This window comes from Rattus norvegicus, chromosome 3, assembly GCF_021556685.1.
Source record: "Rattus norvegicus strain SHRSP/BbbUtx chromosome 3, alternate assembly SHRSP_T2T, whole genome shotgun sequence".
In the NCBI taxonomy this organism is placed as follows: Eukaryota; Metazoa; Chordata; class Mammalia; order Rodentia; family Muridae; genus Rattus; species Rattus norvegicus.
Window position 1 is genome coordinate 158,688,323 of NC_141536.1, and position 24,180 is coordinate 158,712,502.

A 24,180-nucleotide genomic window follows, 5' to 3' on the forward strand; every position below is an offset into this window, starting at 1 on the left:
AGGGTTCTCCTCACAGGCAGCACTCTGCCATGGCCTCCAACTGCTTCACTCTTCACTCAGGTAATAGGTTTTCTAATGAACGCCTTAAGGCACTCAAATCACACAACTAAGCTCTGGCCAATTTCTCTCTTTCTTTCCCCGTTGGTTTGGTTTTTCTTTTAATTTTTTTTTTTTATTTTATTTATGAGTACACTGTAGCTGTTTTCAGACACACCAGAAGGCGACATCGGATCCCATTACAGATGGTTGTGAGCCACCCACCATGTGGTTGCTGGGATTTGAACTCAGGACCTCTGGAAGAGCAGTCAGTGCTCTTAATCGCTGAGCCACCTCTCCAGTCTCTGGTTTGGTTTTTCAAGACAGAATTTCTCCAGGTAGCCTAGGCTGTCCTGGAACATGCTCTGTAGACCAGGCTGGCCTGGAAATCATAGTGATCCACCTCTACCCCATGTGCCGCTGCAGCCACCCCTAATCCGCACTTATTTCCATCTTTAAAAGTACAAAATTAGGGGCTGGGGATTTAGCTCAGTGGTAGAGCGCTTACCTAGGAAGCGCAAGGCCCTGGGTTCGGTCCCCAGCTCCGAAAAAAAGAACCAAAAAAAAAAAAAAAAAGTACAAAATTAGGCTGGAGACATGGCTCAATAGTAAAAGGCACTACCGATTACTCTTCTAGAGAACCTAGGTTCAATTCCCAGCATTCACATGGCAACTCATAATCATCTGTGACTCCAAGTCAGGGGACACATCATCCTCTTCTGGCCTCTAACGGTGCACACAGTGCTGAGAAGCACGTGGAGGCCAAATACCTACACAAATAAAGCTGAGATGGGAGGGGTCCTTAAGACTTATCTACTTAAGTGTCTGCCTGAGAGAGGGGGAGGGAGGGAGAGAGAGTGTGTGTGTACCACTTGTAATGCCATGCAGGATCCCCTAGAACTTGACTTATGAACAGTTGTGGGTACTGGGATCCACACTCAAGTCCTCTGCAAAGTGGCGAGGGTTCTTTTTTTTTTTTTTCTTTTTTTTTTTCCGGAGCTGGGGACCGAACCCAGGGCCACTAAAGCTAAAATCCCCAACCCCCGTGGCGAGGGTTCTTAACCTACTCTTTTTTCTGAACCCTGTAAAAGGACTAACTTCTATGCCAGTCTATAGTAACAATAAAAACCTTCCTCTTAAAAAAAAAAAAACTATTAATTTACGTATGTATGGGGGTGCATGTGGAGATCAAAGGGGAGACAATTTTAGAAGTCAGTTCTCTCCTTCCAACATGCATGTCCCAAGAATCAAGATGCAGGTCTGTCAGGCTTGGTGGCAAATGGCCTGACCTTTTGAGCGATCTCCACAGCTCCTAAATCTTGAACTTTTTTTTTTTTTTTAAGATTTATTTATTTTATTTATAGATGGTTGCAAGCCACCATGTGGTTGCTGGGATTTGAACTCAGGACCTCTGGAAGAGCAGTCAGTGCTCTTAACTGCTGAGCCATCTCTCCAGCCCAATCTTGAACTTTTTTGATCTTTCCCTAATATTACAAGGAAAAAGCTGAAGTGGCCAGGCCACCTTTCTTGGGGGGGAAGGAGGGGTTGGGATGGAAATTGTTTAAATTCAGCATCATAACCCAATCAATCACAGGCCAAGTACTAACTTCAACACTACTTTAAGCCAAGGGCAATGCAGCCCAATATCTTCCAAGTCCTACAGAATACTCAACTCCAACAGGATGAGGCTGGAGGACTGCTGAACATAAACTCCACCCCTTTTTAATTAAACTGGAAACTGCCTGACTCATCCCGAATCAGTTCAGGTGTGCTCAAGGATCCAGTTTTACTTTCATTATTATTATCATCATCAACCTAAAGATATTTATATCTGTAAAGTGGCTTTCCAACACCCCGTGTTGATATGTTTTACAACAGCTTATGGGGCAAATAATACTCTTGGTAATCTTCAATTAGGCAAGATGGAGCATTGGTGTCTCAAGTTTCTCCAATAACTTCTGTTTGTTCAGAGCAACCTTACATGTCACCCATGTGCTCTGAGATCTGACATAGAGGAAAAGGACTTCAGGAAGCAAACCCCACATTTCCCGGGTCTCATCAACTCTAGAGACTACAATGAGTCACTGTGCTCATGTCAGATCTATACACATAAATACATACGTACACACACCCCAACAAATTGTATGTCCATTATGTGGCCCCAAGAATTACACACTCCAGCTCTTTCTTCCAGAAGATTAAATGGGCAGAGTCTAAATTAGAGCCAGTTTAACCAACTTCAAGTAGGATACTAGCTCAGGACACCCTTAAAGCCCAGGTGGGCGCTATCCTCAGCCTCATGGACCCCTCCTGTATTTACAAAGTTAAATAAATGTTACAGTTACCTGTTTGCATCTCCAATTAAATAAAAACAAAAACTCTTTTCCATAGTTGAGACCACTCGTTGCTGGACAGATTTACATGTTAAGAGTTAACTCATCAGCTACTAGGAAACACAAACTGCCACCAAGACTGACTGACTGGTGTCCTGCTGAGTATTAGACCATCCAGAGACAAACAAACCACTTCTTTATGTGACCGACTGCTTCCCAGCCACCTTGGCCATTCAGGACTCTTAAATCTGAACATCCTCACAGTCACCCATTAAAAACCAGCCCGACCAACTAGCCTTTGGGGGTAGGTTAGGCCAGTCAACTGGTAAAGCAGAAGGGCAAAAGCCCAAAGGACTCACTCCTGCACACACACCTTTGCTCAGCTGCCTCTCCAGGTTCACTGAATTCATTTCTCACCTTTATCATCAAATTACCAAACTGGCCCCAAATTTCTAGTAATTCCATAATGTCCCTAGCCTAGGCAGAAAACAATTGACTGTTTAGAAAGCTGCAGTCAACAGACGTTCAAATGAAAGTTCTCTAAGGGAGCTCAACATAAAGGGGTAATTTGTGGTAGCAGCTGGCTGACAGGGACTTCCCCCCCATAGACCCCATTTCTCTGGAAGCGAGACATATCCAAGAGCTGAGCTTGCTCATAGGAGAGGAAGGTTTTAGAGAAAATGGTGGTACATCCCCCTCCATCCCCACCAACTTCCTTCAAGGCAAGATTTTTATCTGCCCTCGTGGTCTGAATTCAAAACCCTCCGGCCCACACACCACTGCAAATTTGCGTGGCTATGTTACTGGCGGGCCAAGAACCTTAATCCAGATCACCTAACTGAACGGCCAATTCTTCAGCTCCTACGGTGCCCCCACAAGGAGGCCATTAATTGATATTCCACCAGACTTGCCCTACACAGCAAGGTGAAAGACATTTCCCCAAGTCTCTGTAATAATATGCCTGGCTTCCTCCATGAGCATTTAAACTAGCTAACACCCATCCATCCCCCGGAACCATCAGGAGCTGGTGTGCCAGTGGAGGCTGCTCCACTATCACAGCTTCCTTACGGGAGGTAGCTAAGCCTTTCCTGGTTCAGAATATTTATTAGGAGAGGAACCCTTTAATTCAATTTTGGTAGCTGTTCTACACATCTTTTTAATCACCCTAAATTAAAAATTATTCCATATGCTCAGCTGTGATCAGTTAACTACATTTTGATACTAAAATACTCAACAGTTCACCCAAACTGCCTGAAGTTGATCCTTCTGATTCCAAAAATGGAAGGAAAAGCCCCTTCTTGATGCCTCACTCAGCTTCCACTTCCCAGATTATTAATTACACACATGGCCACGGGATGAAACTGCAATGGGGAATCAGGAACCAGCCATTTAAAACAAATTATAGCTAGTGACCTCGAAAATCCAGAGTTCAGGCTGCACAACATATAGAGATGGAACAATCTCGGAATAACTATCTTCTAGCTGCCTGGAAGCGCAGCTTCCTAGACAGTACTGCAAGGGCCCAGTCAATTGTTTTCACAGCACTCAGACAGCAGATCTTTTATGACGTCCTGTGTTTTAGGCAGTCAAGGGTCATTAAGACTACTCCAAAGTTCTTGTCAACCAATATCATGTTTGGAACTAGTGAGAAAAGAATGCCATTTGATAGAGTGAAAAGAAGCTCATCTTCTGGAACCCCCGAGGCTCTAATCAGGCAGCTCAGAATGAAGAGGGCTCCTGGGCTGGGGATGGCAGCCCTGCTGTGGCAAAACAGCATTTCATAGCAGCGATGTTAGGGAGAAAAGTGACTAGCACTGATCTGCCAGGAGACAGAGCCTGAGTCACTCAGGGCCACCATAGGTCTCAATTGTTTCATCAGTTTACAAGATACTTGATGATTAAGTCTTATTTCCAGATTTCCTCCAAAACAAGCCTACTGGAAAAGGATTAGGGGCTCCCATCCACCCCGAGTTTCTCTGCCAAAAATGGAGGCTAACAAAGAGAATGCAAATCCCCCCCTTGAAGAAGCCAGAGTCAGAACTTTCTCTCCCCCTCTTCCTCCCCTACCACCTGGGGGGAAAGAAAAAGAGAGAGCTATTATTAAAATAGATTCTTCAGCATAAAGGGGAAAATTTTTTCTCCGCGGTATCTTAGTTCCTTTTTTAAAGTAAGAAGTGAAAGGGAATAATACGAAGCCAAGACAATCACCAAGTGTCAATCTCGACAGTTTTTCCACTAAAAGGAGATCAGACTGCAAAGTGTGGAGGTGTTGTGAGGATCAAAGGAGCTGGAGACTAAAGAAACGTGTCCTCCCCCCCCCCCTCAGGTCCTTCCCCTGCTTCCTCCTCCGGCACACAGACCAAGGTAGAGTCTAAAGAGACAAAGCATGTAGATCCCCAGGATGACTAACACTAACTATTGACAACTCAGTGTGCAGAGTTACTGCCTCTTGGATTTTATACTTACATAACTGGAGAGCAGGAAGCATGTGGAGGGACGATAGGGTTGACTCAATCAATCATTAGGATTCAGAATTAAAATCAAAATAACCAAGAAGCCGAAATACACCACTAGACTCCAGAAGTTTGAAAAAAAAAAAAATACCCAGTATCTTAATAAACACGAAAAAGTCGTCTACCATTAAGGACAGACACACCTTAAAAGTTCTCAGCACATTAACTAAGCACAAACTAGTGGTTTGATAGGCTTATTCTCCAAACAGAAAGCAATTAGGTTAGTTCTCTGCACTTGTCACTACAGAGAATTTTTTTTTTTTTGAAACTAGACCTGTTAACTCATCCTTCTCAAGCAAAACTTAGCATTTGAAATCTGATTTGGTATTAAATGAAGGTGGTCGATTCACTTTGGGAAAAGTAGTCAAGAAGGCTCTGGACCTCCTTCAGTTACAAAGAGAGGTGAAAGGCCCCCTGAGGCCCCTACCTAGTCGCCAGGCATGGCCAGCAGCTGTGGCTACCCTGCCTCTTCTTTTGTTGGCCTTAATCTCATGTCAAGTTATTCAACCAACTCAAAAGCGATGAAGACATAATTGAATCAACCTGAACTAAATCAGACCTAGGCCTCTTAAAACATACAACTTAATGGCTCCAACCCATCCCAAACGAGGAAACTGGCCGCGGGATCCTGTGGTACACATGGTGGTGCCCTACAATCCAGAACCCCAGGCAGGCGCCCCTTAATCAACGCGTGCTGAGGAATGCCTGTTTCTCAGAAAGAGAAACTAAGGTTCACAGGACACAATCCTTGAGGCTGGGAACGACCACCCCACGCCCCCGACCCAAACAATAAAAAGTTAAAAAGTTTCTACTACTGAGCGATTGCGGACTGGCCCCCACTGGGGATCCCAGAAGTGGGCCCCCGGGACTACGGCTCACTTCAGGAAGCAAACCTTTCGGGAAAAATCCCCGCCCGCCCGCCCGCTGTCCCCACCCCCACCCTCCCCGCCCAAGAATGCGCTTCCCGTGCGCCCAGGGTCTGAGGCGGGGGCGCCTTCACTGTGCACCCGCTAGCGTCGAGGCTAAACTGAGGCGCACGGGGCGGCGCCCTCGGATGTGCGGTTCCGCCTCCCGCCGCCCCGCACGAACTTCCCACGGGAGTTTGCGGGGCGTTCTAACTTTGGGCGTGAAACCGAACACCTTCCCTGGCTGACAGGACGCAACTCGGACAAGGGGCCCGGACCCCCGACGGCCACGCCGCGCCTGGCGGACCATTGTTTCGGCCGTCCCTCCCAGCCCCACGCGCGGCCACGGCCGTGGGGACGCGGCCCCGGCGCCCCTTTACCTGCGGCCGTCCGGCTGCACCGCCCAGCCGCGGGCTGAAGGAGCGGCAGAGGCGGCGCGGCCTTTGTGCGTCTGCCGCTAGCCCCGACGGCGCGGGGACCGGGACGGGGCCGCGCCATGCCCACCTCCCACGGCCGCGGGCGCCGGGACCCCCACCCCCACAGCGGCTCCGGGGGGCCGGGCTCACCTCCGGCGCGGGGCGAGGGAGCGGCGCGGGCGCCCCCTACTCGTCCGCGCGGGGACAGTGCAGGCGCGGGGTCCCTGCGCGGGCGGCCGGCGTCCGGCGGGGGGACTGTTGGGGCAGAAAGTGCTCGCAGCAGCTGTTGCGCCCTCCCCCCCCGGCCGCGCCGCCCAACGCCCCGCCCCCAGCCGCGCCGGCCACGCCCCCTCTGTGCCCGCGCGTGTGCGCAAGCGCACCCCTGACCCGCCCACCGCTGCTGGCCACGCCCCCCACGGACCCCCGAGGCGCGAGCCCCGCCGAGCGGCGCGCGCACCCCACTCCCACCCCGTGGGCTCCCGCGCACGCGCGCCCCGCGCCGCGTCCCGCCATCCGGCCTAACGTGGCGCGCTCGCGCCCGGGCGGTTCCAGTGACAGGTATTCTGGAGGGGGGGGGTCTGCAAACGCAGCGCGCAGGCGCACAGCTAGTCCTCCCTCGCCGCCTCCCCCTCCCTTGCAAGGTGCGCCCGGGGAGGGGAGGAGAGGGGAGGGGCCGATTGCCCAACTCCCGGGTCGCCCAGAATCAGGAGCAAAAAAAAAAAAAAAAAAAAAAAATTAATAATAAAAATAAAAAAATTAAACCAACCTTGCCACTGGCTTCGGGAACTCACAGGATAGCGGTGTTCTGAGGTGTTCTGAAGGTAAACACTTTCAGAGAGTCAATGAGGAAGGTCCGGGACCTAAAAGAATAAATTTCTCTAAATTAGTTCTCCTCAAAAAGCTTTTTCCCCCTTAACACCCTGGGCTTGTGCTTCTATTATAGTTTCACGCTGAATTTGGACTTGGTACCTAATAAATCTTAGTTTACAGAGAAATTCACTTGGGTGAAACTAGGCTTAAAAGTGTGGTCAAAACAAAAACAAAAAACACACACACTCCTTTATACCTAACTCACTGAAAGCGTTTCCCTACTGTTTTATTCCTGACTCGTATAAAGATAAAGGAAGACACGACAGGAAAAGGTTTGACTCCAAAGGCCTGGGACTGATGCCCCGTTTTAAGCAAGCCCCAGGGAGGAACTATGGCGGCCACAATCACATCCAATAATTTTTCTGCTCCAAAATGCAAATGAATTCAAATGTAAAATAGATTTATTGCTTAACACGGAACGGCCAACTTGTTTGTCTTTTTCAAGCTGGCCCTCTGTGTATCAAAAAGTGGGAAAACAACAAGAAAAGCATTCATACCCATTTCCTAAATCAAAAGAAGCATGGGGGCGGGGGGGGGGGAGAACGGGACAAAAAAGAACCGACCGGAACTGGCAAGCAACGCAGTCCTTAATAAATAGGAAGAAGAATTCAAGAAGACAGCTTAGCAAGGGGCAAGAATCTGCCTTGGAGAATGTTTTTGCTGTCATTTTACATATAACTACCAACCCACATATGGTCTCGTTAGTCTTTTTTTCAAAGGAAGTGAATCAATTACTTACTCACAATTAATTAGCATCGCTGGAAGTAGATCCTTAAGCCAGCCCTGATTCTCATTCAAGCACAGAAGATATTGATCATTTTTAGTGCTGGGGTTCCTTTTCTCACCACAGATTAGTATCTTTCTCTAAAGTACTGCTTAAAGCCTTATAAATATTCACGATCAGAAGGCAACAGCTCAGCAAACGTTCATAAGCAGGATACTTCATTTAACTTTGCCCCCAAAAAAACAAAAACAAAAAAAAGATGGGGGGGCAGAGCTTTGATACAAAACAAAGAAAACTATGACCAAGTAAAGTGGATGGAGGTTGAGCCTCAGTCTACATGTTAATGGATAACCTTTGCACTCTGAAGCCTTGAATACTGTAAACACAATAGCGCTGATAGTTAAAAATCCTAGTGTGGAGATGGAACAGAAAGGAAAGTCCAAACTTCTCAGCGGCAATAGGGAAACAATCAAATATTTTGACAAACAATCATTAGGCTAAGAACAATGAGACCCGGGCTCTCAGACCTTGTAGCTACTGAGTTATTTTCAGAGCAAAGGAAGGGGGGGGGGGGTCCTCCATGCCCTCACAAAGCCATACTCTGTTAAGCCATTTTGGCATCAGATGGTCTGTTACTGTTTCTCATCCCTCTCCACCCACCACAAATGGGGCGGGGGGCGCTTACTATGTTGTAGCTCTTAAAATTGAAAGAGATTTGCCTTCCCTGTTCTATCTGCTAAGATATTTCTATGAGATCCTGATGTCTGAGCAAAGAATTACAAAGAACCTTCCCTCCTGGAGATGTGCCAACAAAACTGGGAAATCGTTGCAAAATTCTGCCAGTGACGGCTGAGCTTGCAAACACACACCGTGTTTTCCAAGGGACATGGAGGGATCGGAATTCTGCCTTAGAATGCGGAGGCTCGTGTCTCGCTCTGATTTGGGAAGCGTGGGTCCTTAGACACAATTAAAAGTCGGAAAGTCACAGGAGAACCGAAGGGACGTTTGGTTTCGTAATAAGCAGCTAAGAACGCCCCACTCCTGGGCGAAGTGGAAACTGAAAAATCGAACGTTGGTCTCCACGGCCTTGGCCCCGCCCACGCGGAACCCTGCTTCGCCATCACTCACTTCCCAGACTGCGCTACCTCTAAAGGAATCAGGTGCTGGAGGACGCAGCCACACACACAGAGTGGGACCCGGCTTCTCCGTCCCTGCTGCTGGAATATGCACGTGTAGCCACACTCAGGTCCTAATCCACCTCCTGAACCCAACAAACCCCAGCCACCTCTTGTCTTTTTCACAGTTCCTACACACACACACACACCCACACACACCAGACACATTTCCCAAAGTGCACTTAGAAACTCACTCGCCATTATCTCTGATTTCATCTTAGTGCTAGCAGGCCGCTTCCTTAAACTAACATCTGATTTTCTATCCAGATCCTTGCCTGTATTCGAAAATCTAACAAAAACAAGAGCAAGCCTGGTTTTCTGTATCTACATCTACGGGAATTATCTTTTTGAGACTAAGTTCCAATTAGAAGTGCAGATGAAATATATAGTCTTTTCCAAGTATTGGTTTCACTGTGGAACAGATTACAGAAAAACAGCTTGGGAACGAAATCCCCGGAGCTGCACAGAAACGGCACAGACGCTCAAAAGAACTCAGTGTGCAGGGCAGGAAAACCAGAAAAACTGCAGGCAGCAGGAAACAGAAAGTTAGTTGGAACCTGCATTTACAAACTACAAAGGGCATCTGAGAGGGAGGCAGGGGCAGTGCTGTTCCCCAGACTAGAAGCACTAAGTTAAGGAGAGATAACAAACAAAGCCGAGGGAGGGCACTCCACTTTCCCTTCCTCAATCTCAGCCCTGTGGAAGTCACCCGTTTTGAAAATACCCAGTAAGGTTAAGAGAAAAGTAGATGGCAGAAATTACCTTTCAGGAGGGAAGGTGGTGCCGGGACCTGGGACCTGGAAATCGCAGGAGCCAGCCAGTCCACCTGGCCCGGAACAATACAGGAGGAGATGTGATTGCTGGTTTTTACAAGCAAACCAAGAAGGGAGGGGCTAAGCGCAAAGCTCAATTTAAATAGAGGCTGAGATATAATCCGACTTGATTGACTAAATCAACCTTGATTGGGTTGAGAACACCATTTGATTCTAAGCACATCTGCCCTTCCACACGTTTGTTTACCCCTTACAGACAACAACTGCCTCTTCCTCTAATACCCCTGGTTCCCAAGGTTGCCTTCTTTCAGAATGTTCCTGGAAACTGCCTTGAAGATTTATACATAGAACATTCCCAGGGAAGCCCCTCTCAGAACTTCCTCGACTCAACAGGTTTTCCCAATGGGGCAAGGGAGGACAGAGAAAAATAACAATCACTGAAATCCAATCATGGCCACCGTCTCAATGAAGAGAGCCATTTTCTGTTCACACACTCACACCAAAACATTTTGGAGGCAGGAAGATATTCAAGGCTAGTCTGACTGCATGAGATCCTGCCTCAGACAAGACAAAAACAGGAGGAAACATGGTTCAGGCACTGCTTGCCTGTATGCAGGAGCCCTGGGTCCTGTCTCCAGCTTGGCATGGTAGCCATGGCTGTAAAGCCAGTCCTGGGGAAGTGGGGGCAGAAAGACCAAAGTTCAAAGTCATTCTCAGTCAAACAGTTAGTCTGAGTCCTGCCTGGGCTAATTCATAATATAGTCTTAGAATACCAGCAGCAGGCCATAGCAGTACATGCCTTTAATCCCAGCACTCTGGAGGCAGACACAGAAGCAGGCAGATCTGTGACTTTGAGGTCAGCCTGTATACACATAGTGAGTTCTAGGACTTCTAAAGCTATAGAAACCCCATCTCAAAGAACCAGTTAATGATGAAGATGATGATTTACTTATTATATAAATAATTGTTATTAATATAATAAATGTATTAGTGTTGTTATTTAAAGCTACAGGAGTACTCTAGGTACTTCCAAGTATGTATGGTGCCACCTCCTATTATAATCAATAAACTTTTCTTCCCCACAAATAGCTCTAATAAATTATATATACACATGTATCTATCAGCAAATTCTGTATTTTCAACTCTGGAGCTGGGGGTGTAGCTAAATGGCAGAGCACTCACCCAACAGGCACAGGGCCCCAAAATCGATCCCATGCACCTCAAGAATATTTCAAACCCCAACTCTACTTCTGTGTCTCTAACCCCAACCAGGTATAGGGTGCCCCGTTCCTGCTCCAATCATACACAGTGACCTGGTACATCTTCCTCAACTTTCACGTAACTTGGCCTTCTCGCTTTCTCCATCCATAACAACAGACACACTTCACAGTGGAGAGAGCAGAGCCTGTCACCACCCTGCCCAGTGGCTTCCTACTGCGTGGACCAAGAGAGTGGCTTCTAGAGCTGGCCTTGCTGGCCTCTGGGTCTGGCCACCACCTAGCTCTTCTTGTAGTTGCATGTCTTGGCAGGATCCTCACTTCAAATCCTGCACATACCAACCAGCAGTCTTCTTAGACCAGGGCTTCCCACGGGTCCTGCCTCTGCCATTGCTTCTCACACTTTACCAAAAACCCACCTTCCCTTCTTCCCCAGGGCATCTGACATGGCAGCTGGACAGGCACAACCCCCTTCACTCTAGCATAGATCCTCAGGCTCCACCACTTAAGAGCTAATCCTAAATATTATCCTAAATAATGCTAAACTATTATTCAATCTCTGTTCAGGCTCAATTTCCTAGAAAGGGTGTGGTTAAGCCTCACCTGGTTGCTCGGGCACTAACTCCAGCTGCTCAGAAGGTCTTAAACAAGACCAGACCAGCCACCCTGAGACCCCAATCTCCAAATAATAAAGGCTAAATAAAGGACCAGAAGGAACAAGCCTTTAAGGAGACAGAGGCAGAGGCAGGTGAATCTCTGTAAGCTTGAGGTCACAGCTTGGTTTATAGTGAGACTCTGTCTCAATCAACTAATTAATAATTAAAGTATCCATATAAATGAATAATTAAAAGTGTGACAGTGCATTGAGGAGGTAGAAGCAGGGGAATCAAAAGTTCAAAGATGGGCTGGAGAGATGGCTCAGTGGTTAAGAGCACTGACTACTCTTGCAGAGGTCCTGAGTTCAATTCCCAGCAACCACATGGTGGCTCACAACCATCTGTAATGGGATCTGATGCCTTCCTCTGGTGTGTCTGAAGACAGCGACAGTGTACTCATATATACATAAAATAAATTTAAAAAAAAAAGAGGAAGAGAAGAGAAAGAAAAAAATATTCAAGGATGACCTGGATTACATACCAAGTTCTAAACTAGACTGGGCTGTATGAGATGCTGTCTCAAAAATAGGGACAAAATGGACTAATTAAACCCGTAGGAGGCTGGGCTGAAGCAGTTTGCTGTTTCAATGCAGAACAGGCTAGTTCCCATCCCCAGACTGCATGATGAAAAATGAGGATGCTAAGAGATAAGAGTAATGCAGAATGTCAGCAGAAATGAGCAGTATTTCCATAACTCTAGAGGCTTCCTGTCTGAGCAAACCTTACCTCTGGCCCAGACATCAGGTACCTTGAGTTGGCTGTAAGCACAGGAGGCAGAATGGTAGGCAAAACAATGAGTCCTTGTCCCTTCTGGGCTTATCTCCCTCCTGGAGACAGACAGAAGGGAACTAGAGAGCAGAAGTAGCTCCCTTCCCGGAAATCGGCCTTAGCCTTTACTGGCAGGTGTGGTGGATACCCAGTAGTCATGCAGTAGGGGAGTGTGAACCAGAAGAAGGAATTCCCCACCAGCCTATGCTACCCACCAGAGATCCTGACGTAAAGAACAATTAAGTAGGGGGCTTGAAAGATGGTTCAGGGGTTGATGGTCCAAGCTACATAGAAGCTGACTGAGTTCAATTCCCAGCAACCACATAGCGATTCACAACCATCTGTAATAGGGATCCGATGCCTTCCGGGGTGTCTAAAGACAGCGACAGTGGACTCACACACATCAAACAAATGTAAAAGAGAAGAAAGAGGAGGAGGAGGAGGAGGAGGAAGAGGAAGAGGAAGAGGAGGAAGAGGAGGTAAAAATTAAAAATAAAAATTGCTCCTCCGGGGGTTGGGGATTTAGCTTCAGTGGTAGAGCGCTTGCCTAGCGAGCGCAAGGCCCTGGGTTCGGTCCCCAGCTCCGAAAAAAAGAAAAAAAAAAATTGCTCCTCTGGCTCTCACTAAGTTGGGAATGTGCTTGCCTAGCACGGGCAGGGGAGAACAAAGAACCAAAAAATAATATATTAATGACTTAACAAGACCATGGTGAGGCCTTGGGGGTAGCAGGGGTGGGGGAGATGAGCTCGGTTGCAGTAGGATGTCAAAGGTCATTCATCATTCAACACATCATGAGCATCCCATAGAGCTGAAACCCTCTTCATCTGGTTTGGTCCCCACACCCTTCTGACTCCCCTCAACCTTCCATAGCAGTGTCCACATGCCCCTGGTACCCCTTTCCTAGGTCATCTCCCCTAGTCCAACTGCTTATAAAAACATGCCTTCATGGGGTGAGGGGGAGATCTGTGAGCGCTAATTGGCTAGAGGCTCCAAGGTCCCCAAGTTTCCTGTAGTGCTCTGCTGACTGCACACACCAGCTCCAATTAATTCGGTAGCCAAGCCTGTTGTTATCATAGCGCTGCCTCACGCTATCTCACATATCTAAGTACACTGCAGCTGTCTTCCTGTACACACAAGAGGGCATCATATCTCATTATAGATGGTTGTGAGCCACCATGTGGTTGCTGGGAATTGAACTCAGGACCTCTGGAAGAGCAGTCAGTGCTCTTAACCACTGGGCCATCTCTCCAGTACGGATTTTTATATTAATCTTTTCTCAGCTGTGGATTAGTATAATTGGAGTAAATGGATCTTTGTTCCGTTAAGTGTTTTTGGTTTTTTTTTTGTTTTTTTTTTTTTTTTGTTGTTCTTTTTTTTCGGAGCTGGGGACCAAACCCAGGGCCTTGCGCTTCCTAGGTAAGCGCTCTACCACTGAGCTAAATCCCCAGCCCCCCGTTAAGTGTTTTTTAATAGCGAGCCTTTGGCTGGCCTATCACTTCTCTGTAAAATAGGGCTGGATTCTGCTCAGATCCTGACTGCCTCTGAAGTGCTGGGTCAAAGGCATGTATGTCATCACGCCCTGCCTAAAACATACTTGACTCCCTATTTCCTTTCCTGGATGTCGAGAGCCATATAGAGCCCTGGGACACCACCTTCCCTTCTCACACTGTCTCAACAATACCACACTTGGTCACCAAGAAGTAAGTCATGACTCCCACCATGGCCTTAAGTGCAGCTGTCCATGTCTCTGTTCCTCAAGAGAGAACAGTGTCTGAAAGTAGTAGAAAAGGTCTTAAAAATCAGGGTACCATGAGCTGGAGAGATGGCTCACTGACTGCTCTTCCAGAGGTCCTGAGTTCAATTCCCAGCTACCACATGGTGGTTCGCAACCATCTGTAATGGGATCCAATACCCTTTTCTGGTGTGTCTGACTGAAGAAAGCAACAGTGTAGTCACATAATAAACTAAAAAAAAATCAGGGTCTCAGCCAGGACTCTCTCCACAGAGCAGAAGGCCATAAGTGTTTCTAAAATGTAATAAGTAACCCAGCCAGGAAGGACATGACATCCATGCTGTCAGTGTGGGAGGCAGAGCCAGGAGGAGCAGCACAAGTTTAGACAGGGAAAAACACTTACTGCCAAAGCAGCCTGCAGAGCCTTGGTTAAATCCCCAGGGCTCACAAAAGTTGTCCTGTGACCTCCATGTGCATGCCATATACCACGAATGTGGGCTAATACACACGCACTCACACACACACCCACATAAGCACTCGAACAATACAACAAATATCCTGACAGATATGATGTCCCTTGTCTGCTATACCAGCACTTGGAGGACAGAAGGGGAAGGATCAAGAGTTGAAGACAGCCTTGACTCCCTGAGACCCTACCTCAAGAAATAAATCGGCCTCCCAGAGCCCGTGGTGCAGGGCAGACCTGTAACTGCAGCACCCAAGCAGTTAAGACAGGATTGCAAATTTGAAACCAGCCTGAGCTACGCAGAAAGACAGAAACAAAAGCTGGGCCTGGTAGCCCAGGCCTATAATGCCAGCACAGACCTGGAGCTGGAGGCAGGAGTCTAGTGTTCAAATCTGGATTCAGCAACACAGCAACTTCAAGAGCAACCTGAGCTATATTTGAGCCCAAACAACAACAACAAAACTGAAATAAAAACCCCAAGTCAGGTACCAGCTTCAGCTTCCCTGTAGACTTCCTTCAGCTTGCCCTGCAAAGGTCTTCCCAGGCCACACCTTGACCCAAGTCCCTCCCCTTCATATCCCATCATTCTTTTTTTTTTTTTTCTTTTTTCTTTTTTCCGGAGCTGGGGACCGAACCCAGGGCCTTGAGCTTGCTAGGCAAGTGCTCTACCGCTGAGCTAAATCCCCAACCCCATATCCCATCATTCTCGATCCCTCTATTGGTGTCACCTGCAGACCCTTTCTTCCTCTCCACCATACAATAACCATAGAACTTCGGTTCTATATGAAAAGTTCCTTTTCTACCAGAACATGACTCCGTTCACTCTCTGGACACCAGGATGCAAAGCTATACTGCGGCCTCCGCCAACCTGCCGGCCTGATTCACTTTGTAAATATTTACAGTCCATCTCTCTCTCCGAAGCAGCTAAGCTAGAGAGCAATTATAGAGGGGGGCTAAGACCAGTCCAGAATGCTGCTCTCCAGAAGCTTCTATTTGACAGAAGCATTTGGTCATCAAACATAAACACAAGTAACCAGAGTGGCATATGGACGTGGGGTCTCCCCGGCAGAGGCCATCACTTCAGTTAAGAGAGGGAAACACAAGGACATCCAAAGCTTCGCTGTAATGGGGAAAATCTTTAAACTTTGAACAACCAAATGGCAGGATATAAATAGCAGTTTACATTAACAACATGAGAGTCTAGAGGTCCCATGCAGCTTTTTTTTTTTTTTCTTTTTCTTTTTTTTCAGAGCTGGGGACCGAACCCAGGGCCTTGTGCTTGCTAGGCAAGCACTCTACCACTGAGCCAAATCCCCAACCCCCCCATGCAGGTTTAACACAATTATTTAACACAATAATCTAAGTCCGCCAAGGTCGCTAACAGAAAGTTTCATATACATGTGAATGTAAAACAGGTACCCCTTCTAAAATAAAACCACGAGATCATAGATATACCCTAGTGAATGCTGTAAATCGGTAAAGACCCCCCCAACAAAAGTCACTAAGTCGTGAATGAGAAAGAGAAAAAAAAATCAGAACACTTTTAGTGGTAAATGTTTTCAACTTTTTTTTATATATAATTAAGATAAGTAAGATAGATTTCTCTCTATATAATTAAAAAAATTAGTGGTCTGTAAACATATTAATTAAGCAAAACACGAAAAACCAACACTCTTTCCTGGAAATGTAGCATCTGAAAAATTAAACTCAGAATTACAAAAAAAAAAAAAAAAAATCACGTGAGCTGGGGCACACCCGAATTGCCTGAATTTGAGGCGGAGACCACAGGATCAGAAGTCCAAGGTCATCCTAGGCTAGGCTATAGAAAGAATCTCATCTCATTGTGCAGCCCTGACTACCTTGAAACTCAAAGAGATCCACCTGCCTCTGCCTCTCTAGTGCTGGGAATAAAGATGTCTACCACCACACCTGGCCTTAAATATTTATATTAAGTAAAAAGAGCCTGCAGCACGGGATGGGAAATTACTTACATAATTAAATAAAAGATCTAAAAGTTGAAAACAGATTCCCCAACCCCACCCCCCACCCCCCATCCCCCCACCCACCCCCCACCCTGCTCCAGAACCTACCTCCTATTCTGGAAAGGTTAATACTCAAGGACAAGTTCTGAAACCAAGGGGAAAGGGACTGAAGGAGGTGGAATTTGGAGAGGACCTCTAGGAATAGGTGCAGTGCCAACAGTTTTGTTTTGTTTTGTTTTTGCATAGGTTAGAAAGTAAAAGGGGGAGCCCCAGAAGTTAGACCATTCTAGACTTAGGGACCAAAAGATCAAGGAACAAGGCCAGCCTGGCAACAGAAACCAGCTGAAAACTGACGTAGGGCAATGTGCATGATCTGCCTGGAGCCTTCTGGTCTCAGTTACAGCAGAGTAACAAACTAGCCTAGTTATTAAGTGAGCCATTTCCTCAGCCAGCAACATAGACCAGCTCTGTCTGCTGCAACTACTTAGATATCTAAGTGTGTCCAACTCGAAGGTCCGGTATACAACTTCAAGGATAACTAGCAATAAAAGAAAATGGCTGGCTGTGTTAGCACACACCTTTAATCCCAGCAGCAGAGGCAGGCAAGAAAAAACAAAAAGGAAGAAACAAAAAGAATACATGTACTGGAGTCATGGTCTGTGCCAGTGTGAACGCCACACCATGACTTAGGGACACTTGAAATCCCAGATGCCCAAGAGACTGTGACGGGGGAATGGAAAGTTTCTCCCTTGGCCTGGGGTACACAATTCGTTCTCTGATTAGCTCTTGTATGTGAATCCTCTTACAGCCAGGCAAGGTGACACACACCTGTAATTCAAGCACTTGGGAGGTAGAGGCAGGAGGGTTATACCACGTGAACACCATGAAACTTTGTCTTAAAAAAATCATAATAAAGGGGTTGGGGATTTAGCTCAGTGGTAGAGCGCTTGCCTAGCAAGCGCAAGGCCCTGGGTTCGGTCCCCAGCTCCGAAAAAAAGAAAAAAGAAAAAAGAAAAAAAAATCATAATAAAAGTATTCACCTTTGGAACCTCTCCCACTCTGGGAGCCCTTTCTCTGTTTTCCTTAATAAAGTCTATGTTCCCTCTGCTTAAAAAAAAAAAGGTAATTCGGTCCCCAGCTCTGAAAAAAAAGAAAGGTAAGCCAAGTATCCCATTGATGCCTATAATTCTAGCAGGACTAAGAAGGCTGAGGCAGGAGGATCAAGACTTCAAGGCAAGTCTGGGCAAGATGAGACCTGGTCTCAAATATAAATAAATAAATAGCCAACCAACCTTTTACAGAAAAGAAAATAGGCAATAATGATAGATAGATAGATAGATAGATAGATAGATAGATAGATAGATAGATAGATAGGGTGGGAGAGATGGCTCACTAGTTAAGAGCATTGACCTCAAGACCATAGAGAAAACAAGTCAGCAGTCACTTCCTGAATAGGTCTTGAAGCAAACGAAGTAAGGAGTCGCCCCTACTAGATCACCTTTATTTGCCCTTGACATACACTTCTGAGATGTGGGGGCGTTCTGTTTTTGTTTTGTACGTTTGAAGGTGTAGGCTTAAAAGTTTTGTTCCGTACTATGTTCGAGATAGCTAGTTTTTAAACTTGTTCTTGCAGTGGATCTGGACCGTGTAAGAGATTTAAAGACCACCAATATCAAAGTTCTTGCGGTGACAAGAGTCCAACAACCGTATGCCTCAGGGCTCAATCATTGCAAACCGAGAGCAACGACAGCAAGTAACAGGGGATACAAGCCTCAAGGACCTGCTTAGAGAAACGGAAAAGTAGACCTCTCAACGGAGCATTTTATGGCACCATTTTACGTAGAGAAAGTGGTAGAACAAGAGCAAGAGCCAGAGAAAAAAAAGGAAGTTCCCAAGTCTCTTTTTTTTAGACCAGCATTGTAAGTCCCCGAAAGGGGTGCACCGTTCCTGGAGGTCCTACAATACCAGGTCGGTGAGTGGAGTAGACAGAGCGAGCTTCTATTCCGACTCCTCCTTCCAAAAGTCCATTTAATATATTGCCCTCGGATAGAGGACATATCAGATATTAAACTGGTAAGAACGGATACTACACGTGGTCTCACTGCCCACCTGCCACCTTCACCATCGGATGTAAGTCTCCCAGTCTGTTCTCTCCCTTTTTGCAGATGAAGGAAAGGCTATTTGGAGACACTCAAAACTCTGCACTCGGGGTTTTGGCGCACAGCAAGCACCACCATAAAGAACACTGGTTCTAGCCTGGTGGTGTAGGTGTGTAATCCTAGTTTTAGTCAGGGAACATACAAGGGGCCTGCCTGGACTATGAAACAGTTCGAGGCTGTCTTAAAAGAGAAAAAGAACACAGGGGAGGCCTTGGGTTCAATGTCCCAGTACTCAAAAATGACACAAAATACCAGTGACCACGGTCACAGACTCCAACCAAGAAGACGTCTAGCCTGGGTAAAACCCATAGACATGTTCTTGTGGGGGGCCGGGGGGAGACGACGACGACGACGACTCCGTGTCAGACTGAAGTCTTGATTTGCCTAATCTAGACATTCAACCCTCAGCTAGCGGTCCTGGTATGAACAACGCAGGTGGAATTATCCGAAGCCTGTACCTTAACGTGGTAATCCTCAGGGAGCAATCTTCTGACCACCTCGAAGAACCTCCTCGGACTTACTGGTGCCGGATGAAGCCCGCCCGGCCTTAAATACCAACAGGTGGGCGGGCCAGCAAAGATCCCACCAATGAGATTGCAAGGAAGCGAGATTAGGGCGGGTCCCGCACACACTCAAACACCTGCTAGGGCCAGGCAACCGGAAATGGGCCCAACAGTTCTCGTGGACTTCCGGGACTCAGTCATGCCTTGGCTCCTCAGCCTTGGCCTTTGCTCTAGTTAGGGGAATAGCGTGAAGGCGGCGACCCTGAGGATGAGGAGAACCGGTCACTGAACCCTTGGTGTTTGTTTGCTCGAGACAGCATCTTCCTTATGTAGCGCAGGCTGGCCTCCAAGGCCAGTGCAACTGAGACTGGCTTTGAACTCCCGATATTCCTCGCTCCACTCTTGAGGTGCTGAGGTGGCAGGCTTGAGCCAATACCTCAGCTTCTCTAATGCTGGGGGGTAGAGGGGGGGGACGTGAGGAGAAGGTTTGAACCCAGGACCGTAGGAATGCTACACTCTTACCACTAAGCCACACTCACTTGCGAACTTAAGATAAGGCCGGCTGTGGCGACCAGCTAAACAATAGCCAAGAGTCTCTCCCTCTTCCCAGCATCCAAACAGCCTTCTGGTTTAATCCCCCTGCCCCACTGAATAATTTTTTAAAAAATTGTTGACACGCTTTTACAAAAGACCAAGCCAGCGTGTCGTCCTGAGAGACATTTTAAAAGACTAAGTTTTGTTGTACTTCCTAGAAGGAATTTCTTTGGCTTTGGAGAGGTCAAAACACCCGGTACTGGGCCCAACTTTCCTGAACCATTAGACCAGGCTGGCCTCAAACTCAGATTCACCTGCTTCTGCCTCTCCTGGGGTTAAAGGTGTGCACCCCCGCTGCGCACCTAAGAAAAGGCAATTAAAATTCAGATACTGGCCTTTTGAGAACCGGAAAGATACATATACAGGAAAATATCAAAGGAAAGAAAAAGTGTTTGTTAGAAGAACTCCCCTAGTCCGTCCTTAGCATTTCTCTCTCCCCACCCCTTTACATAAACACAGCACTAATGAGTTTTCTTGCTTCCTCAAAGGAGTGGGGGAGGGGTGCCGGGTCATAAACCTTCAAACCAAGAGAGCTGGATTTTCTGCAGAACTTGTAATCCCGGGCGGGCGGTATTATCTATCCCTTAAAAGAAACAAGAATGCTAGGAACAGAATACGCAATATGATTGGAAGTCCGAAAATAAAAGCAACGTCCCCAAGAAATCAAAATAGAATTTGGCTAACCGTCTCCTACTTCATCCTCTACTCCCCAACACAGTGGGGCTGGAAAGAAACACCCCTTACAAAACACTGCCAGAAGTGTTCGACAGTGTTGCCTCATGAACTCAGCCATGTGGAAATAAATTACCTGTGAAAATATAAAAGGGGGGGGGGGTTGTAAGCCAATAGAGAGGGTGCTGGACTATGCTTTACAGATCTGGTCACCCAACAAAGTGGCCTGGGGACCAACTGCAGGGTCATCTCCCCTCCCAGACAGGAGTGGAAACTGTTTCATGACCATATTTTCAACAAGTCATCCTGTTTCCCCTTTTAATCCAAGTCACGTCGTGGTTGTTTGACAGTGCCCGTAGCCAGTGTTTTTACAGCTATAGAAAACCTGTATTTACTTCCAGAAGACCACAGCCACGTGACAAGCACAAGCCAACCTCCCACCCGGTGATTTATAAGAACTTTGAAAAGCACCTGCTTTGAGCATCTTCCCAGGACCTCTATCAGCCTCTGTAAGTGGAAGTGTAAATTGGTCCAGTCCTTTTGCACACATAGCAATGAGACAGGCAAGGGACTTACAGATATTCATACATCTGGATCCAGCAGTAACAGTCCTGGGATGGAGCCTAAGGACATAGGCCCCGAGGAGGTCTCAAGAATTCTTAAGAGCAACAATGACTGGGAAGAAAATTCACACTCTTCCCTAAATCAAAGGATTACCCTACATGAGTGTATGCAGCCATTTTTAAGTCAAAACGTGAACCCTACAGGCTCAGCCATTGAGAACCTTGCCCCTCTTACAGAGGACCAGAGTCCAGAACTCCAAACCCACCAACAGCTGCTCACAAGCTGGCTGTAATTCTACCAACTTGGAATCCCACACTCTTCTGGCCTCCTCTGGCATTTGCACGCCTGTGCACACGTGCAGAGAAACACACCCATAAATAAAAATGAAATAAATAAAAGATAAAGATCAGAGCCTGGCAGAGGTACACACTTTTAATCCCAGAATGTGGGAGGCAAACAGGTGGATCTCTGTGAATTCAAGGCCAGCCTGGTCTATAGAATAAGATTTTAGGACAGGCAGGGAAACTCTATCTTGAAAGTCAAACTAACTAATAGATAGGTAGGTAGGTAGATAGATAGATAGATAGATAGATAGATAGATAGATAGATAAAATCGGAATATATAATCTCAGTACATGCAATATAGAGGCAGAAGAATCAGGAATTTCAGGTCACCCTTGGTTAAAAGAAAGTTCTAGGACAATTTAAGCAACAGATTTTTTCCCCCAAAACTAATTAATTAATTTAATCAAAACTTTATTTTAATTTTCAATAGACCACTGAGAAAGGTTCGATCGCAAATGGAAAATCCAAGATACAATCACACTATTTTAAAAATACAAATCAAACTGGACTGAGTGGTGCTTCAATACTTGGGAGGTGGAAGTCATCTGAGTCTCAAATCCAAACAAAATTGTATAGGTCTTTTTTTTTTTTTTTAAACACATGCACTGATATTCTGCCTCTACGTATGTCTGTATGAGGGTGTCAGGTCCCTTAGAACTGAAATTACAAGGGGTTGGGGATTTAGCTCAGTGGTAGAGCGCTTGCCTAGCAAACACAAGGCCCTGGGTTCGGTCCCCAGCTCCAAAAAAAAAGAAAAAAGAAAAAGAAAAAAGAAAAAAAGAACTGAAATTACAGAGAATTGTAAACTGCTATGTAGGTGCTGGGAACTGAACCCTGGTCTTTCATAAGAGCAGCCAGGGATCTTAACCACTGAACCATGTCTCCAGTCTCACATTTTTTTTTTTTTTTGGAAAGAAAAAAAAATATTGGTACACATGAAAATATTTAAATTCACCGTGGAGGTGATCCAAGCCTGAAATCCTCCCAGCCATTGGGACACTGAAGCACAAGAGGACCCGCCTAGGCTTCTTATCAAGACTATCTCTCAAAGAGAAAGCAAAAATAAACAAGAATTTAAATCCACTCGGCCGTGGTGGCAGTGGTGATTTAATCTCAGCAGAGGCAGGTGGATCTCTGAGAGTTCCAGACCAGCCTATAGTCTACAAAGCTACAGGGCAGGCAGAGCCACACAGAGATACCCTGTCTCAACAAAACAAAACAAACAAAAACTCCCCCCCCAAAAAAACATAATTTAAATCGGGCCAGGGAGACTGCTCTGCTGGTAAAGATATTGGGAGCCAAGCCCGATGACCTGTGTTCAATCCCCGGGACTTAAAAGGCAGAAGAAACTCACTCCCCAAAGTTGTCCCTTGATCTCCACATGTGTTCTATGCTACGTGCGTATACACACATAAATAAACAGGAAAGAACTGAAGGGATTTTCTTATCACGAAAAAATTTGAGTATGGGTTAAACAAACCAACGAGTTATCTGTAAAATGTTTGGCACATGCAAAATTCTTTAATAATTTATATGAAGCTATATGTGCTCAGAGATGTATACAGAGACCTACAGAAAACTGACATGATACATTAGAATTTACACTTTAGAATACTTTTCCAGATTACAGGAGAATTGAAACAGTTGTGGTTAACACGTTGAAATTATAGAACTGGGTACTGGGTTACAGGAGAATCAGTCTACTATTTTTTGCTATTCCGTTTACATGCACTTCAAATTTGTTCAGACTAGTTCTGAATAGTCTTTTTTTTTTTTCTTCGATAATGGGATACAAATGACCTTTTCTCCACTTCCTGTTTCTCTCTATTTTCCATAAACCTTCCGGTAAAAACCTTTGAAATTAAAGGTGTATTTGACAAAAAAAGAAACTTAAAACTAGGATCTAACAACCTTATAAGATGTTTCCCATGCTATGAAACTTTAGCGGCTGGAAAGGCCCGCCTGTTACCGGTGTGTGCAATATTCTTTTGGGACAGCACTGTGCCATGAGAACCTATGTTGTAAATATAGTCAGATGATAAAAGGGCCAGCTATCATAAAAGCTTTCAAAGATCAGCAACCATTTAAACAAGCACACACACACACGCACACGCACACACACACACTGGCACAGGCATAGCACCTCCTTCCTGCTTCTTAAATGTTAAATGACAAGACGCTCCGGTTTTATTTCTAAACTTCCATGCAGTAAGCAGAGAGCAGGGCAGAGTTCTACATACCTCGGTGCTGACTCAGAAAGGAAGGGTTCCACATTCCTTAATTAGCAGTATCAGAAGCACTCCACTTCCGGCTGTGCAGTTCCCATTTCGCCCGACACACAGTGTGCACAACACCCCACAAGTCCACGAACGGGACGGTGGTGGGAAGGAAAGCCTGGAACGAAGACGGTGCCACTTAATTTAACGTGTTCCGTTCTATTCGCTTACACACATCCTCTTGTCCTAATGTTTACCAGACAAAGATGTCCGATGAGCTTCGAGACTTCAGACATACGCTATGTATCTGGAGATCACAGTGAGCAGTAGATAAACACTAAGTTTGAAAATATAGCTGTCTCAGCTGGGCGTGCCTTTAATCCCAGCACTCCAGAGGCAGAGGCATGGGGATGTCTGTGAATCTGAGGCCACTCTAGTCTATAGAGTGAGTTCCGGGCCAGCCAGTGCTAAGCAGTGAGATATTGTCAAAATAAACGAACAAACAAACAAACAACAAAAACGGCTTTCTCAGCTACTCACAGGCAAATGATTCTAAGCTGG

At 46.2% G+C, this 24,180-nt stretch overlaps 1 protein-coding gene and 1 pseudogene across 14 annotated transcripts in view; both read right to left on the reverse strand.

The window, feature by feature from the left end:
• Zfp217 (zinc finger protein 217) overlaps window positions 1-23,939 on the reverse strand; it is a 40,737-nt gene extending 16,798 nt beyond the window's left edge. For 2 of the 14 annotated variants that reach the window (XM_087652503.1, XM_087652495.1), the window contains exons 1-2: window positions 9,735-9,815; window positions 6,970-7,063 (exon numbers count right to left, since the gene is read on the reverse strand). The gene's annotated coding sequence lies outside the window, so the exon portion shown is untranslated. Of the gene's footprint in view, window positions 1-4,835; window positions 5,799-6,167; window positions 6,476-6,969; window positions 7,064-7,269; window positions 7,407-7,570; window positions 7,634-7,816; window positions 8,713-9,734; window positions 9,816-19,183; window positions 19,248-23,643 lie in introns of those variants that run through there. The other 12 variants (NM_001107813.2, XM_087652504.1, XM_087652501.1 and 9 more) reach the window with 10 other exon arrangements.
• On the reverse strand, window positions 18,498-18,701 carry LOC120102108 (U2 spliceosomal RNA; annotated as a pseudogene).
• Window positions 23,940-24,180: the final 241 nt, after the last annotated feature.